The sequence below is a fragment of the Fukomys damarensis genome, unplaced genomic scaffold, assembly GCF_012274545.1.
Source record: "Fukomys damarensis isolate Sample0158 unplaced genomic scaffold, DMR_v1.0_HiC HiC_scaffold_37, whole genome shotgun sequence".
Lineage (NCBI taxonomy): Eukaryota > Metazoa > Chordata > Mammalia > Rodentia > Bathyergidae > Fukomys > Fukomys damarensis.
In genome coordinates, this window is record NW_022900949.1 from 54,153,162 (window position 1) to 54,160,685 (window position 7,524).

General features: G+C 40.6%; 1 long non-coding RNA gene across 2 annotated transcripts in view; it reads right to left on the reverse strand.

The window, feature by feature from the left end:
• LOC104851046 overlaps positions 1–7,524 on the reverse strand; it is a 13,787-nt gene that overhangs the window by 5,393 nt on the left and 870 nt on the right. The window contains exons 2-3 of one of the 2 annotated variants that reach the window (XR_777138.2): positions 5,010–5,128; positions 234–520 (exon numbers count right to left, since the gene is read on the reverse strand). This is a non-coding gene — a long non-coding RNA (uncharacterized LOC104851046). The remainder of the gene's footprint in view (positions 1–233; positions 521–5,009; positions 5,129–7,524) is intronic. The other variant, XR_777139.2, reaches the window with a different exon arrangement.

Genomic DNA, 7,524 nt, shown 5'->3' on the forward strand with positions numbered 1-7,524 from the left:
TTTTTTTTTTTTTTTTTTTTTTTTTTTTGTCTCAAAGAAATGTTGCCTATGGCAAGAATGCTGCTCTGCTTTCAAAGACTCCAAAGCCTTCCTCCTCCCTTTCTTCTTTCCTGCCTTCCTTCCTCTCCCTCCCTCCGCTCCCCACTTGCCCTTCACTCTGCGTGCCTACTGAGACATCATCCCCAGAGGATACTCTGACTCTTTGGCTTCCTGGTTCTCTAGGAGATCCTCACTTGGGTGAGAAGCAGCACTTAGAGTTGCCACGGTCCGTTCCAATGTCAGTCCATGTACTTCTTGCTGAGTTCATATGGAAATCTGAACCATAAACTTCAGTTGCCATGAGCACGTTGGGCCCTTTTTCTTTTCTCATTGAAAGAACTGTGGCCGGATTGGCAGTCAGGTCTCTCAGGTCTTTCGCAGAGTTAAATGGCAGAACAGTCCACAGCTCTCTCTGCTAAACCGGGCTGCTTTGAGGTCACAGTAGAAATGCAGTCCTTAACCGGGGGCTGACAAACTTTCTCTGTAACACATTAGATAGTGAGTATTTCAGACTTGTGTGTGTGTGTGTGTGTGTGTGTGTGTGTGTCAAAAGACAAAATTTCAACAAACTGAGTTTAAAGATCTAACTGGCGTTTACCAGCAGTTTGTGCATCAGGCAGAACTCCATTTATAACAAATAGGAAGACATTTTGTTGGGTCTGGCACAACAGTCAGGTTTTATATGCAGTTTGAGCAGGAACAAGGAAACAACATAAAACAAAAAGTGGATTGGTTCACACCGGGTTATTTCGTGTTACTTTCCTTATAAGGTTTAAAGCAGTAGGGACTTTCTTATGCTGCTAAGACTAGCCTGTTTAGGGATTTGGCTGTTACCTTGCTTCTGATTTCTTACTTCAGATAAGCAATTTAAATCTGGTTTAGTGATGTGAAACTTTAGCTCGAGTAACTCCATTTTGGTGTAGTCTGCTGGGGCCAGGGCAGGAGTTCGTTTCAAAACAATGGCCTTCCATAAATTTTGTGTAATAGCGGGCTGAGGCAAAACTGAGAATATTAAGTAGGTATTTATATAACAAAGGAGAATCCAAATTTCCACACATTAGATATTAAAGTAAAAATATTATATGTAATATTAAATATAATAATAGATATGACTGTAGACTCTGAAATTTGAACTCTGTATATTTCATATCATGAAATATTCTTCTTTATCCCTGCAACCATTTAAAAATATGAAAACCATTCTTATGTTATAGATCATACAAAACAAGTGACAGGCTGGATTTAGCCTGAAGCTTATCATTTGCAGACCCATTTTTTAAATCAAAATCTGCTGTTCTGGGGACACTTGGGGGCACATGCAGCCTACGTGTGTGTTTCGTTTGACTCCCAACAATATTTTGTATTTAATTAGTAGACAGTGTTTCTGTTTTCCAATTTTTTAGTTTCATGACCTTTTTCATTATAAAAGTAATATATTGTTATGACTAAGTTGGAATGGTAATGCTTTGGCAAATATCTTTTCAGCCTTTTATCTATGCATGGTAAATCTTTTTTTGTTTTGTTTTTTTGTTTTTTTCAGCTTTAATTGAGTTTATTGATACATTTTAGGGATACAGTACAGTTATATTCATTGTTGGGATCTTGTACCTCTACATGACAAGTCTTGGTTCTCATTTTTTCCCCTTACCTCTGCCCTCCCTTCACCCCCTCCTCCCCTCCCGCTCTACAAACACTTTATTTCCATCTTTTCATTTTCTCACATTTTTTTCTTTTCCCTTTTTACTCTTCCCCTACCCATCCCACCTTCCCTACACCTTTAGCTCCTTTCTTCCCATTTCTAAATGTCAGTGCGCATGGTAAATCTTTAACAAGTAAGACAATATTGTGTAGAAAAATTGTTTATTTACAGCTGGGCATGGTGGCAAATGCCTGCAATCCCAGCACCTTTGGAAGCTGAGGCAGAATTACAAGTTCCAGGAAGCCTGGGCAACTTTGTCACTTAGCAAGACTATATCTCCAAATAAAAAATGTAAAAGGGCTGGAGATGTAGCGTAGCACAAAGGCCCTGGATTCAATCCTCAGGAATTCTGAGGCTTCTGATTGAATCCTCAGGATTCAATCCTCATTTACTTATAATTAGATAAATATTTAAACAATTATGTATCTTACTATCTATTTACATCATATCATAAACATGTCATTAAAAACCTTCCATGAACATAGTCTTTTAAAATTTTATGATGAAAATCTTGAACATATTCTGGAAGACACAGAAAGACTAATTTAATGAACACTTCCCTTTTTTCATGTAAAGTCGCTCCTGTATTATTTTGAAACAAATCCTCATATCATTTTATCTCTAAATATTTTAGTATTCTTCTTCAAAAGATACAGTTTTTTTGTTTTTTGTTTTTTGTTTTGTACTGGGAATGGAACTCAGGTCCTTATGCTTGTGAGGCAGGCAGCAGAACCACTGAGCTAAATCCCTGGCCCCAAAAGATATAGATTCTAACAATTCTTTTCTTAGGAAAGAATTGCTTAAGTTTTTAGGGGTAAAAGAATGTAGTGCCTACAATTTTCAAATAGGAAGGAAGGAAGGGAAGACGGAAGGGAGGGAGGAAGAGAAGGAAGGGAGGCAAGAAAGGAAAGAAAAGATCTGGATAGAAGATATATAGGAGTTTTGCACTATTTTGTAACTCTTCTATAAATTTCAAATACTTGTAAATAAGAAATTTTTAAAAGGTGAATTACTAAAAAATGCAGTTTTAAAAAATGAAATATTACCATGTGTGGTGTCACATGTGTGTAATCTCAGCACCCAGAAGGCTGAGGCAGGAGGATTGCCATGAGTTTGAGGTCAGTTTGGGCTACACAGTGAGTTTAAGGCCTGAATTACATAGTGAGGCCCTGTCTCAAATAAATAAACAAATTAATTAAAAAATAGAATAATGAAAAAGAAAAACAACCACAGTATCATACGGCACCAACAAATAACAATTCCTTAATAACATCACAAATTATAGTCAGCATTTGAATTTGCTTAATTAGGTCTTAAAAAAACAATGTGTTAATTGAAAGCATAATTCCAATGAAGGTCCATACTGTGCAAGTGATTCTCCTATATTTCATTTAATTTTACAAGTTTCCCTTTCTTTTACTCTTGCTATTGTTTTTTTGGTTGGTTTTGTTTTTGTCTTGTTTGTTTTGTTTTTTAATATATGTAAAGTCAGGTGTGGCGGTACATGTCTAATCCTAGCACTCAGGAAGGCTGAGGCAGGAGGATCAAAAGTTCAAGCCTACCTTGATCAATTTAATGACTTGGCAAGACCTCTCAAAATTTTAAAATATAAAAAAGGCTGGGGATATAGCTCAATGCAAAGGCCCTGGGTTCAATCCTTAGTACCAAATAAATAAATAAATGTATGTTAAAGAAACATTCTGTTTGACTGCAATTTTTCCCAGTGAGAAATGGGTGATGGCTCACTTGGGAATGTTTTTACATGTTTCAATCTCACAGATTTCTTATAAATTTGTAGTTACATTTGGAGGCTAGCTCAGTCTCAGGGTCTTTTTCAGGTTTCTTTGTTTTGTTTTGTTTTTTAGTCAGTATTTGATTGCTCTTGTATAAAACTTCTGATTCTTGGCTTAGTTGGAATATTGTGCAGATCTGCCAACCCCGCCTGGGAATGATTAAGTCTGAGGCTGAGTAGTGAGCACCCCACACCCCACCTCTCATCCCTGCTCGGGTGGGACAGGAATTCTCCCAAAGGCCCTGGTCACGCCATTGGGATGAGCAGCTTCATGCAGTTACCTGCCAGACTCCCACCAGCATGGAGACCCTCTGAACAATGCCTCTGCAGAGGCTGTGGTGGATGGGGGCACAGCTGCACTGAGGCCTTCAGGGAACGCAGTAGTGACAAGAGAAAAGCATAGGGGTGGGATTTAAAATGGTTGAAGAGACAGAGGTAAGTGGCTGTAGGAGGGAAGCCAGGTGATAGGTTTTGGTGAGAGCCTAGGACAGGGGACAGAGGGAAAAACAAAATCCTTAAGTCAACAGCACAGCAAGTACAGCAGGAAGAATGAGTTACAGATTCCTAATCTGTGGTGGGAAACAAAGAAAGCAAATGATTTTCAAAGAGACAACACTGTAGTCTTTTTAGATGATATTAAAGCTCTGAAAAGAAAAGAGGGCAGTCAGTATTAAATTGGCCATTGTCTTAGCACAAGCAGACAGTGGTAGCATATCAGAAATGAGTTAGAAAACAGAAAAGGCCCCAGAAAAAGGACCAGGAACCATGCATGCAGTGGAGATGATGTCTGAATTGGGGAGGGGGGGTACTGAAGACTGAACCCAGGACTTTCGCACTGAGTTACATCCTCAGCCTTTTTCATTTTCTTTCTTTTTGTCTTTTGAGACATCTTGCTAATTTACTAAACTTCCCAAGCTGGGCTAGAACTTACCATCCTCCTACTTCAGCCTCCCAGAATGCTTGGTGTGTGACACTATGCCCAGATTTTTTTCTTTGTTATATATTGAAAATTATAAAATATATCACATTTAATTATATATTATGTACATATGTATATGTATATGTATATATACATATACATATACATTTTTTTCTTTTTTTTTTTTTAGACAAGAGTCTTGCTGTGTAGTTCAAGCTGGCCTTGAACTACTATATAGCCCAGGCTGGCCTCAAATTCATGGCAAACCTCCTGCCTCAGCCTTCCATGTGCCATCATGCCCACCTTTCACATTTAATTAATTTTAAAGGAATAAATCTTTACCAAAAAGAATATAACAAGGTAGGATGTTCCTGGAAATTTCCAGCTCGTTCCCCACCCATACTCAGAAGAATGATTAAGAGAAAGATTCTGTGACTGGTTATGAGGAAGGATGGAAATTTTTGAAGGACTAGCTAATTATGTAAGTTTTAGGCTGTGGTGTTTAAAACGGTTGCCCTGATATTTTAGTTATTAATAACAATTTGGGGAAATATACTCACTTCTGGAGAAACATTTGGCTCCAATGAGAAAAAAATGCCACTGTTTGTGAAGTCCCAAGCGGATGTAAGAAGCCATTCACCAGTAAGAAGCTGTTGACAGGGGCTAATCAAGGTACCACCTGGAACACAGTAGCAAAGCAAAAAAGGTGGACCATGCAGTCAGATCTGTGTTTAAATCCCCTTATGGCGCTCACTATGTGACCCTAGCAGATTGCCCATGGAAAATTTCTAGAGTATAAAGGCTATTTTAAACAACTTTTGGGTGATGATTTCCACTGCATGGATGGTAGGACAAAGAACTCAGAATACTAGGTTTCAGGGTATAGCTCAGTGGCAGAGCCTGGACATCATATGCGCAGGGCCCAGGGTTCAATGCCCAATACCAAAAACAAAAGCAAAAATCTCAACAGTTAACTCCCAATACTAATAGCAGTGGCATGAGCTTGCAATGAGAGAGTGCTTGCTATGTACCAAATATTATTGTATATGCTTTGCATATATTATTACCTCATTCAATTCTCAAAAAGCCCTAGGAGGCTGGCACTAATTAAAATCAGCCCCATTTTGAAAGAAGGAAATTAAGGCCCAAGGAGGTTAAGTAACTTGCTTCAAGTGGCCTTATAAGCAACAAAGCTGGGTGTTGAACTCAGGTGGGCTGAACATAGAAGTCAAATTGTCATTCTCCTACCTTCCACCTTCCAGTCCCAGAGAAGCAGAGAGCAATATAGCAGACTGGGACTTCCCAGTCCGGGTTCTTAATCTGCATGCCTCAGTTTTCTTACAAGTTTTTAAATAATTTTCAGTTTCCAAAAGACTCAATGGGAACATAATAAACTCACAATGAACACTACGAAATTTTTACGTTGGAATCCACTATTGCCAACAGGTTAGCTCAGGTTTTGTGGAAACTCTGATTGGCAATTATACATATAAAAATATTGTGCTAAGTGGAAGATAAATCATTACTCAATAAACAGTGTAGTGGAGTAGACCTCTTTGAACATGTGGCCTTTGGAGAGCAAATAAAGGGTGCTTGGCATTGAGGAGGTTGGGAACTGCTGACATACATGTGAATCTTGCCCAACTGTTCTGAGCCTAAGATACCTCGACATAACTGACTCCATCTTACCCACTGAATGTACAGTAAACAACTCTAAAACTGACTCCAAGAGAACTCCAGAGGGCTCAACAATACCCATTCTGCACAAACACTGTATGGAAAACGCCACACAGATGTCCCCAGAGCTTTATAAGCAGACACATTTCACCTCACCGTGTCTGTCTAGACCCGTGCTTGAGGTGCCACTGGCTGTGGATGCGCTGATCCAGGGCCTACAGTTGTAGAAGTCCTTGCATTCCACCCTGTGCCTGACAAAGATGGCTGGTCAGGGGATACTGCCCCTCTGAATGTTGGAGCTCAAAGGCCAAGGGCGTAAAGACATGGAGATGTTTCCTGATATGTCTCAGAACCAAAGGAGGTCTGCTTTCCCCTTGGAGGCTCCTGTGGTAGACCAACTGGCAGCACCCTTCCACTCAGCTGCAAGCGCTGCTCTATAAGTCCCCCTTTATCGTGAGATTCAGACTTGTGTGATTCTCTCTGTTTGGGCCTCCCAGAGATCCTGTCTTGCTCAAGACACCAGCCTGTCATCTGATCAAAACTCTGCCTTTATTTTTAAATGATGTGATTCTTTCATTTGTCTTGGAGTCAATATATTCTTCCTTCATCATTTAAAACGTTTAAGTGGCTTTGCATTTAACATTGGAATCTACTTAGCTCATCAAAATGATCACATTCTTAAAACTCGCTTATGAACTTGTATGCGCAATTGCATACACTATATTCCAGGCTAAAAGCAGGCCGCACGTCATGCAGAGTAGCCTTTTAAATCCTTTCACGATGTAGCCTGGGAATGAATCTTTTCTAAAGAATATTTGAAAATAAGACTCACTACTGTCAGAACACAAGGAACACTGATTGTTTAAAAACAAACAACCAAACACCTACATAGGAGGACATTAGGCTGTTCGCTGCACGAGAGTTTGCAGCAGGCCCTCAGTACTTTTTCAGTGCTAGCCTCTGCATGGCGGAAGAAGGAGCTCAGCAGGCAGTCAAGTGCCCTTCATTTAAGGAAGAGGACTGGCTCTTTTGCATGAAGCAGTTCTTATACCTTGTTGGGAAAATCCATGTAGGCCTCTCCTGATCGCCATGGGATGACACAAGTGACACCTTATTCCTGAAAATGTATGCAATTAAACTGCGCAGGACTTTCTCCGAATCTTGCCAGTCTCAAGTGTGCAGGGTCTGGATCCGGTGCCCAGGGCCCTCTTGCCGACCTCGGCCTGGTTCTGGCAGTCCCTAGGCTCCGCGGCCACAAAGCCCTAACTGGATTGTCCTCCCGGGAGGAGGCTGAGGCCACTGCCCCTGGGTGGCCGACAGGGCCTCCGGGGGTCGCCGGTGTGGGTCTGGCCGCTGCCCTCCGGAGGCCTGGTCTTCCGTGTGGCGGACCCCCCCCAG